Source organism: Aegilops tauschii, chromosome 7 (genome assembly GCF_002575655.3).
Source record: "Aegilops tauschii subsp. strangulata cultivar AL8/78 chromosome 7, Aet v6.0, whole genome shotgun sequence".
Classification (NCBI taxonomy): Eukaryota; Viridiplantae; Streptophyta; class Magnoliopsida; order Poales; family Poaceae; genus Aegilops; species Aegilops tauschii.
In genome coordinates this window covers 12,517,539-12,526,171 of record NC_053041.3, presented here as the reverse complement: position 1 = coordinate 12,526,171, position 8,633 = coordinate 12,517,539, and positions in this window count along the sequence as shown.

Sequence of the window (8,633 nt, the reverse complement as noted above, 5' to 3'; positions counted from 1 at the left end):
AAAATAAAAAAAATAAAAAAAGAGAAAGGCCATAAAAAAAGAAGAAGGCCCAAAAAAATGAGAGAAAAAGAGAGAAGGGACAATGTTACTATCCTTTTCACCACACTTGTGCTTCAAAGTAGCACCATAATCTTCATGATAGAGAGTCTCTTGTTTTGTCACTTTCATATACTAGTGGGAATTTTTCATTATAGAACTTGGCTTGTATATTCCAACAATGGGCTTCCTCAAGTGCCCTAGGTCTTCGTGAGCAAGCAAGTTGGATGCACACCCACTTAGTTTCTTTTGTTGAGCTTTCATATATTTATAGCTCTAGTGCATCCGTTGCATGGCAATCCCTACTCCTTGCATTAACATCAATCGATGGGCATCTCCATAGCTCATTGATTAGCCTCGTTGATGTGAGACTTTCTCCCCTTTTGTCTTCTCCACATAACCCCCATCATTATATTCTATTCCTCCCATAGTGCTATATCCATGGCTCACGCTCATGTATTGCGTGAAACTTGAAAAGGTTTGAGATTACTAAAGTATGAAACAATTGCTTGGCTTGTCATCGGGGTTGTGCATGATTAGAGCATTCTTGTGTGACGAAAATGGAGCATGACTAAACTATATGATTTTGTAGGGATGAACTTTCTTTGGCCATGTTATTTTTAGAAGACATAATTGCTTAGTTAGTATGCTTGAAGTATTATTATTTTTATGTCAATATTGAACTTTTATCTTGAATCTTTCGGATCTGAATATTCATACCACAATTAAGAAGAATTACATTGAAATTATGCCAACTAGCATTCCACACCAAAAATTCTGTTTTTATCATTTACCTACTCGAGGACGAGCAGGAATTAAGCTTGGGGATGCTTGATACGTCTCCAACGTATCTATAAATTTTTATTGTTCCATGCTATATTATATTCTGTTTTGGACATTATTGGGCTTTATTATAAACTTTTATATTATTTTTGGGACTAACCTATTAACCGGAGGCCCATCCCAGAATTGTTGTTTTTTGCCTATTTCAGAGTTTCGCAGAAAAAGAATATCAAACGGAGTCCAAACGGAATGAAACCTTCGGGAACGTGATTTTCGGAACGAACGTGATCTAGAGACTTGAACCCTACGTCAAGACATCAACTAGGAGGGCACGAGGTAGGGGGGCGTGCCTACCCCCCCAGGCGCGCCCTCCACCCTCGTGGGCCCCACGTTGCTCCACCGACGTACTCCTTCCTCCTATATATACCTACGTACCCCCAAACTACCAGATACGGAGCCAAAAACCTAATTCCACCGCAGCAACCTTCTGTACCCGTGAGATCCCATCTTGGGGCCTTTTTCGGAGCTCCGCCGGAGGGGGCATCGATCACGGAGGGCTTCTACATCAACACCATAGCCTCTCCGATGATGTGTGAGTAGTTTACCTCAGACCTTCGGGTCCATGGTTATTAGCTAGATGGCTTCTTCTCTCTTTTTGGATCTCAATACAATGTTCTCCCCCTCTCTCGTGGAGATCTATTCGATGTAACCTTCTTTTGCGGTGTGTTTGTTGAGACCGATGAATTGTGGGTTTATGATCAAGTTTATCTATGAACAATATTTGAATCTTCTCTGAATTCTTTTATGTATGATTGGTTATCTTTGCAAGTCTATTTGAATTATCAGTTTGGTTTGGCCTACTAGATTGATCTTTCTTGCAATGGGAGAAGTGCTTAGCTTTGGGTTCAATCTTGCGGTGTCCTTTCCCAGTGACAGTAGGGGCAGCAAGGCACGTATTGTATTGTTGCCATAGAGGGTTTATATCATATTGCATGAGTTTATCCCTCTACATCATGTCATCTTGCTTAAAGCATTACTCTGTTCTTATGAACTTACTACTCTAGATGCATGCTGGATAGCGGTCGATGTGTGGAGTAATAGTACTAGATGCAGGCAGGAGTCGGTCTACTTGTCTCGGACGTGATGCCTATATACATGATCATACCTATATATTCTCATAACTATGCTCAATTCTGTCAATTGCTCAACAGTAATTTGTTCACCCACCGTAATACTTATGCTCTTCAGAGAAGCCACTAGTGAAACCTATGGCCCCCGGGTGTATTTTCCATCATATTAATCTTCCAACACTTAGTTATTTTTATTGCTTTCTATTTTACTTTGCATATTTATCATAAAAATACCAAAAATATTATCTTATCATATCTATCAGATCTCACTCTCGTAAGTGACCGTGTAGGGATGGACAACCCCTTATCGCGTTGGTTGCGAGGATTTATTTGTTTGTGTAGGTGCGAGGGACTCATGCGTGGCCTCCTACTGGATTGATACCTTGGTTCTCAAAAACTGAGGGAAATACTTACGCTGCTTTACTGCATCACCCTTTCCTCTTCAAGGGAAAACCAATGCAGTGCTCAAGAGGTAGCACTCCTTTTAATAGAGTACCGGACCAAAGCATTAACACATAGTGAATACATGAACTCCTCAAACTATGGTCATCACCGGGAGTGGTCCCGATTATTGTCACTTCGGTGTTGCCGGATCATAACACATAGTAGGTGACTATTGACTTGCAAGATAGGATCAAGAACCCACATATATTCATGAAAACATAATAGGTTCAGATCTGAAATCATGGCACTCGGGCCCTAGTGACAAGCATTAAGCATAGCAAAGTCATAGCAAGATCAATCTTAGAACATAGTGGATACTAGGGATCAAACCCTAACAAAACTAACTCGATTACATGATAAATCTCATCCAACCCATCACCGTCTAGCAAGCCTACGATGGAATTACTAACGCACGGTGGTGAGCATCATGAAATTGATGGAGGATGGTTGATGATGACGACGGCGACGGATTCCCCTCCCTGAAGCCCCGAACGGACTCCAGATCAGCCCTCCGAGAGAGATTAGGGCTTGGCGGCGACTCCGTATCGTAAAACGCGATGAATCCCTCTTTCTGTTTTTTTCTCCCCGAACACGAATATATAGAGTTGGAGTTGAGGTTGATGGAGCACCAGGGGGCCCACAAGGCAGGGGGGCCGCCAGGGGGGGGGGTAGGCCCGCCCCCACCCTCGTGGACAGGGTGTGGGCCGCCTGGCCTTGATTCTTTCGCCAGTATTTTTTATTATTTCCAAAAATAATCTCCATGAAGTTTCAGGTCATTCCGAGAACTTTTGTTTCCGCACAAAAATAACACCATGGCAATTCTGCTGAAAACAGCGTCAGTCCGGGTTAGTTCCATTCAAATCATGCAAGTTAGAGTCCAAAACAAGGGCAAAAGTGTTTGGAAAAGTAGATACGACGGAGACGTATCACCTAACTCTGAGCAGCCACCAATTTATGGTGTAGGGGGTGGGCTATTTATAGCCAGGAGGCAACCCGTCCTGATTTGTCCGAAATGTCGCTGGGTCGCTAAGGAATAGACACGTGTCCAACGGTCGGATTTCAAACACAAGCGACAGCTTGACTTGGGCTACAAGTAAAGCTGACTCATCCAGCTCTGGATAAGATTTGCTCTCATTGTCTTCGCTCGAAGACATAGGATTTAGTTGAGCATCACTTCAGTCACTATGACTTTGTTCACTTGGACCCCACTTAACAGTACGGTGGTTCCTATGACTCAACAAAGAAGAAAAGGAGACTACGAAACAACTGTCTTTGCACTCCATAGTCTTCACATGAATGTCTTCTCATGTCATAATCTTCACTGTGAATGTCTTCATGAACCACCATTGTCTTCAATGTCTTCACACATTTTTAGGGGTCATCTCTGGTAGGTAAACTGAATCAATAAGGGACTACTACCTATGGTATCCTGCAATTCTCACAAACACATTAGTCCCTCAACCAAGTTTGTCGTCAATACTCCAAAACCAACTAGGGGTGGCACTAGATGCACTTACAATGTCAAATACATATTCCTCTGACTAGAGATTATGCAACTCCCGGATACCGGAGGAATGCCTTGTGTGCTATCAAACGTCACAATGTAACTGGGTGATTATAAAGATGCTCTACAGGTATCTCCGAAGGTGTTTGTTGGGTTGGCATAGATCAAGATTAGGATTTGTCCCTCCGAGTATTGGAGAGGTATCTCTAGGCCCTCTCGGTAATGCACATCATAAGAAGCCTTGCAAGCAATGTGACTAATGAGTTAGTTGCGGGATGATGCATTACGGAACGAGTAAAGAGACTTGCCGGTAATGAGATTGAAGTAGGTATGAAGATACCGACGATCAAATCTCGGTCAAGTAACATACCGATGACAAAGGGAATAACGTATGTTGTCATAACGGTTCGACCGATAAAGATCTTCGTAGAATATGTGGGAGCCAATATGAGCATCCAGGTTCCGCTATTGGTTATTGACCGGAGATGTGTCTCGGTCATGTCTACATAGTTCTCAAACCCGTAGGGTCCGCACGCTTAACGTTTGATGACAATTTGTATTATGAGTTATGTGATTTGGTGACCGAATGTTGTTCGGAGTCCCGGATGAGATCACGAACATGACATGGATCTTGAAATGGTCGAGAAGTAAAGATTGATATATTGGATGATAGTATTCGGACACCGGAAGTGTTCCAGAATGTATCGAGTACATATCGGAGTACCGAGGGGGTTACCAGAGATATGGGCCATATGGGCCATAGGAGGGAGGCAAACCAGCCCACTTAGGGGTGGCGCCCCCCAAGGGAGGAGTCCAAATTGGACTAGGGGAGGGGGCGGCTCCCCCCTTCCTTCTCCCTCTCCTTCTCCTTCCCCCTTTCACCCTCCGATAAAAGGAAGGGGGGGCGAATCCTACTAAGAGCCCAAGTGGGACTCCTCCCACTTGGGGCGCGCCTAGGGCCGGCCTCCTCTCCTCTCCCTCCTTTATTTACGGGGGTGGGGGCGCCTCTAATACACACAATTGTTCTAAGCCGTGTGCGGCGCCCCTCCATAGTCGTTTACGCCTCCAGTCGTATTCACGTAGTGCTTAGGCGAAGCCCTGCGCGGATAACTTCACCATCACCGTCACCACGTTGTTGTGCTGACGGAACTCTCCCTCGACACTTTGTCGGATCAAGAGTTCGAGGGACGTACGTCATCGAGCTAAACGTGTGCAGAACTCGGAGGTGCCGTACGTTTGGTGCTTGATCGGTCGGAACGAGAAGAAGTTTGACTACATCAACCGCGTTAACAAACGCTTCCACTTTCGGAATACGAGGGTACGTGGACACACTCTCCCCCTCTCGTTGCTATGCATCTCCTAGATAGATCTTGCGTGATTGTAGGAATTTTTTTGAAATTTCATGCTATGTTCCCAACAGTGGCATCATGAGCTAGGTCTATGCGTAGATGATATGCACGAGTAGAACACAAAGAGTTGATTCGGCGGTATTGTGGGATGAAGCGGCCTGGACCAACCTTACATGACCGCGTTCATGAGACCAGTTCCACCGATAGACATGCAACTAGTTTTGCGTAAAGGTGGCTGGCGGGTGTCTGTTTCTCCTACTTTAGTTGAATCGAATTTGACTGCGGCCGGTCCTTGTTGAAGGTTAAAACAGCAAACTTGATGAAACCGTTGTGGTTTTGATGCGTAGGTAAGAAGGGTTCTTGCTAGAAGCCCGTAGCAGCCATGTAAAACTTGCAACAACAAAGTAGAGGACGTCTAACTTGTTTTTGTAGGGCAAGTTGTGATGTATATGGTCAAGACGTGATGAGTTATACGTTATTATATGAGATGATCATGTTTTGTAAGATATGTGACAACAGGCAGGAGCCTTATGGTTGTCTCTTTATTGTATGAAATGCAAACACCATGTAATTGCTTTACTTTATCGCTATGAGTTAGCAATAGTTGTAGAAGCAATAGTTGGCCAGACGACCACGACGCTACGATGGAGATCAAGGTGTCAAGCCGGTGACGATGGAGATCATGACGATGCTTTGGAGATGGAGATCAAAAGCACAAGATGATGATGGCCATATCATGTCACATATTTTTATTGCAAGTGATGTTTTTATTTTATGCATCTTATTTTGCTTAGTACGGCGGTACCATTATAAGATGACCCCTCACTAAAATTTCAAGGTATAAGTGTTCTCCCTGAGTATGCACCATTGCGACAGTTCGTCGTGCTGAGACACCACGTGATGATCGGGTGTGATAAGCTCTACGTTCACATACAACGGGTGCAAGACAGTTTTGCACATGCGGAATACTCGGGTTAAACTTGACGAGCCTAGCATGTACAGCCATGGCCTCGGAACACTGGAGACCGAAAGGTCGAACATGAATCATATAGTAGATATGATCAACATAGAGATGTTCACCATTGAAGACTACTCCATCTCACGTGATGATCGAACATGGTTTAGTTGATATGGATCACATATCATTTAGATGACTTGAGGGATGTCTATCTAAGTGGGAGTTCTTAAGTAATATGATTAATTGAACTTAATTTATCATGAACTTAGTCCTGATAGTTTTTGCATATCTATGTTGTAGATCAATGGCCCGTGCTACCGTTCCCTTGAATTTTAATGCGTTCCTAGAGAAAGCTAAGTTGAAAGATGATGGTAGCAACTACACAAACTGGGTCTGTAACTTGAGGATTATCCTCATTGCTGCACAGAAGAATTATGTCCTTGATGCACCGCTAGGTGACAAGCCCCCTCCCGCTAATGTGGAGGCTTTGAACGTCTGGCAGACACGGTATGATGACTACTCTTTAGTTCAGTGTGCCATGCTTTACAGCTTAGAATCGGGACTTCAAAGACATTTTGCACGTCATGGAGCATATGAGATGTTCCAAGAGTTGAAGTTAATATTTCTAGCAAATGCCCGAGTTGAGAGATATGAAGTCTCCAACAAGTTCTATAGCTGCAAAGATGGAGGAGAATAGTTCTGTTAGTGAACACATACTCAGAATGTCTGGATATCATAATCACTTGACTCAGCTGGGAGTTAATCTTCCAGATGATAGTGTCATTGACAGAGTTCTCCAATCACTGCCACCTAGCTACAAAGGCTTCGTGATGAACTATAATATGCAAGGGATGGAGAAGACAATTCCCGAGCTCTTCAAAATGCTCAAAGCTGTGGAGGTAGAAATCCAAAAGGAGCATCAAGTGTTGATGGTTAACAAGACCACTAGTTTCAAGAAAAAGGGCAAGGGAAGGAAGGGGAACTTCAAGAAGAATGGCAAGCAAGTTGCCACTCCCGGGAAGAAGCCCAAGTCTGGACCCAAGCCTGAAACTGGGTGCTTCTACTACAAAAGGACTGGTCACTGGAAGCGGAACTGCCCCAAGTATTTGGCGGATAAAAAGGATGGCAAAGTGAACAAAGGTATATGTGATATACATGTTATTGATGTGTACCTTACTAATGCTCGTATTAGCGCCTGGGTATTTGATACTGGTTCGGTTGCTCATATTTGTAACTCGAAACCGGGGCTACGGATTAAACGGAGTGTCGTGGTATTCTCACGGGGGGGTGCAAGACGACATATGCCACAAGGTGGCTTTGTGTGAGGGCAAGACTGCTGCTGATAGGACCGGGAGCGGGTATGCGAGTAGCACGCGCTAGTTTACCCAGGTTCAGGGCTCTCCGGAGAGATAATACCCCTACTCCTGCATGTCTGAGTATCTGTTGTATATCTGGTACAGAGTTGCTCCTGGAGCTGTATCTGAGGTCAGTGCCATAGGCATCTGGCATCTGGCCTCGTATATGCCTCGCATGTGGCATGCTAGTGGCCGGCCATGCTTATGGCCGTGAGCATATGGGTGCTCATGCGTGAGTGTGTGTGAGAGTGAGTCCATCCTCCCTGGATGGATGGATGTGTGCCCATATATATATGCATGGCTAGCTTACTTCCTAAGCTATGTAGTGGCATGGACAAGGGGGTATGGTGGGGTGTCATGCTTGTCCCCTGGGTCACTTCATAAATAGTGCCAGGGGACAAGTGACACTATACATGATGGCGTCCCGGTACAACTGTCTCGTCCGCGGTATGGCCGTCTCGTCGGGGTCTTGTGGGTGTCGGGTCGGGCTGCAGTCGGCAGCCGGCTGGTTGGTGCAGTCGGCAGCCGGCAGCCGGCCAGGTAGCCGACCGGGTGGAGCAGTCGGACGGGGAGCCGGCAAGAGCGGCCGGGCAGTCGGACTGAGGGGCTTTGCTAGCCCCGATGTCTTGAAATATTGTCTTGCCGTCTTCGGGATACCCGTGTCCAATTACTCCGACACGGAGATTAGCTAAGGACGAGGTGACGATGCGCGTGGGAAATGGTTCCAAAGTCGACGTGATCGCAGTCGGCACGCTACCTCTACATCTACCTTCGGGATTAGTTTTAGACCTGAATAATTGTTATTTGGTGCAAGCGTTGAGCATGAACATTATATCTGGATCTTGTTTAATGCGAGACAGTTATTCATTTAAATCAGAGAATAATGGTTGTTCTGTTTATATGAGTAATATCTTTTATGGTCATGCACCCTTGAAGAGTGGTCTATTTTTTGTTGAATCTTGATTGTGGTGATACACATATTCATAATATTGATGCCAAAAGATGCAAAGTTGATAATGATAGTGCAGCATATTTGTGGCACTGCCGTTTAGGTCATATTGGTGTAAAGCGCAT